The sequence below is a fragment of the Sus scrofa genome, chromosome 14 (assembly GCF_054392235.1).
Source record: "Sus scrofa isolate SSC_HxYL_T2T_F1_AM1 chromosome 14, Sscrofa_HxYL_maternal_Yorkshire_Landrace_v2.0, whole genome shotgun sequence".
In the NCBI taxonomy this organism is placed as follows: Eukaryota; Metazoa; Chordata; class Mammalia; order Artiodactyla; family Suidae; genus Sus; species Sus scrofa.
In genome coordinates, this window is record NC_139396.1 from 156,266,003 (window position 1) to 156,268,802 (window position 2,800).

Consider the following 2,800-nt stretch of genomic DNA (forward strand, 5'->3'; position numbering starts at 1 on the left):
ACCCCGTGTCTGCACCTCTGGTCCACCAGACTGTGTGGGCAGAAGCCCTGCTAACCTCGGAACAGATCTCCCCGTGCAGGGCTATTGGGCTGAAAGGGAGAGTCGGGGGCCAGGAGGCATGGCGCTAACAGTCCTGGCACCTCCACAGGCAACAGGTCAGGAAGATCCTGTCCACCTGCCAAGGACTCCTGGGCCGACTCCCCACACGCTGTGCCAACTCGACAGCTCCATGATGGTCTGCGGGCAATAAGGAACATTTATTGAGCACCTACTGAGTGCTGAGCTATTTATGTGTTTGTGTTATTTAATCTTCGCCATAAGAGGGGAACTTACTTCTATTTTACAAAGAGGAAAGCTGCATTCAGGCGATGCAGTACCTGGCTCAAAGCCATGCAGCCAGTTCAACTTGAATTCAGCTGCAAGAAAAATCCAGCCAGTAGTGGCTTAGAAAACAGGGAGGAATTTTTCTCTCACTCAACTCAGTCTAGAGGTAGCCAGTCAACTGCAGCAGGAAGGCTGGAGAAAGAGCCAAGGGTGGGAGTCTCTGTGCTTCTAACCCAGGACTGGACCTGCTTTTCCTGGAGGAAGGGGGCTCTGCCCAAGACCTAAATAAAGCCAGAGAGTTGTTGCCACAGATTGGGCTCCATGTGAGTCACGCTAAAGGGGGGAACCCACTAGAAGAGGAAGCCACTACAGAGTTAAAGGGTCTAGACGCGTCCCTTGGAAGACACTTGTCTGCAGCTGCGCCTCGAAACCCCGCCCTTCCGGCAAAGCATCCTGCATGCAGTCGCCTTGATGTGCCCAGTTCTGCAGGCAGCCCCTCCCAGTCTGCTCCCCACCGCTCCTGGAAGGGCCTGGCTCTCCTGGTAGAGGTCACACATCCTGCTCCAGCCCTACAGGTCTGGTAGGCAGAGGTGTTTCCAGCAGCCCCAGCAATGATTGATTTTTCAAGCCATCTCAGCAAAGAGGCAGTTCAGATGGGCTCACCTATGGGGAATCACTAACGTCATCAGAAGCACAATTTTTCACTGCTTTCAAAAGATCGCATGCATAATGCATAGTAATCATTGAAATGTTAAAATTAAGGTAAAGAAATACAATCTCACTGTTATATGTCTTTCAGCTGCCCCCACGGCATGCAGAAGTTCCTGGGTCAGGGATCATACCCACACCCTAGCAGTAACCAGAGCCACAGCAGTGTCAATGCCACATCCTTAACCACTAGGCCACTAGGGAACTCCCCTACTGTTACATTTTGACATGTAGCTTTCTCATCTTTTTTTCATACTTAGACATAGATTTTTTTAAAAAATAAAACTGAGATACTACTGACCAATCTGTTTTACCTGTTTATAGAAACATAAAATGCATCATAAACACTTGTCCATATCACTAGTTGTCCTCTTGCAAGAGCATTATCCGTGATGGGATAGGTCTCCACTGTACGCATGCTCACAACGTAGATAACCCACTCCCAATTGTTGGCTTTCCATATGGTTTTTAAACCGTCTCACTATTCTAAACCACGATCAAACAAAGGTCGTCATAGGTCTATCTCTGAACATATTTTGAAATCTTTTTCGGGTAAATTCCTAGAAATAAAATTGCTGGGTCAGAGGGTAAGTACGTTTTAAAGGCTTCAGCAAGCGTTGCCAAATTGCCCTCCAGAAAGATCAGAACAGCTTGTCCTCCTACCAGCAGATGAGACTGGGAAAGACAGCTATTTAAATATTAGCCGTGTTCTTGGCTCTTCCTTATCTTAAAAAAAAAAAAAAAAAAAAAAATCTCTCCAGGAGTCCTAGAAGGTTAATGGATGTATTCATTTCTTGTTGGTAAATGATTTGTGAAATGGCTTGGAATATTGGAACATCCGAGAACTGTGCCGGGGTCCCAGTAAGCATGGGCAGGGAAGTCAGGCATGGGAGGCGCGAACCTTCTCCCGCAGACCTAGCCACGCACTTGGAAGGAGAGTCTGGTTGGATTTTTCGGATCATGTCCTTGTGGGTGCCCTGCTGAGGATCTCCGATGCTTCTATAATGTCAGTCACATCTGTGGACCCAACTAGCAGGGGACAGCTCCCATCCTGCCAGGGCACCACGGCTAAGATCTGCTGATTGGATGAATGGGTCTGCCCGGGAGCGAGGGGGTCTGATTTTAGATCCCAAGGAAGGGGCACCTCGAGAGGACAGGCAGGACTGTCCCTAGGCTGTGGGGCCCTTGGTAAATATTGTTTTCAGGCTTCTGTCTATGTAAACAATTTGAGTCACTCAAAGTCAGGGGCCCAATTGCATGTAATCCTGCACACACAAAAAAGTACCACACCAGAAATTAAAATCACAACCATGATGAAATATCACCTCATACTTCTTGGATGACTATCATCAAAAAGACAACAGATAACAAGGGATGGTGAGGATATGGAGAAAAGGAGAACCCTTGAGCACTGCTGGTGGGGATGGAAGTTGGTTCAGCCACTACCGAAACCATGGAATGGAACTTCCACAAAACATTGGAAAATAGAACCACCATTGATCCAGCAATGCCACAACTGGGTATATCTCCAAAGGACGTGGAAACAGGATCTTGAAGAGATACCTGCACCCCTGTAGTCACTGAGCTCTTATTAGCAACAGCCAAGATATGGATACAACCTACCCCTCCAAAACTCCAAGATATGGGAACATCCGTCTGTTAGTGGATGAATGGATAAAGAAGATGTGGTGTATATATACAATGGAACATTAGTCAGCCATGACAAAGATGGGAATCCAGTTACTTGCAACAATATAGACAGAACTTG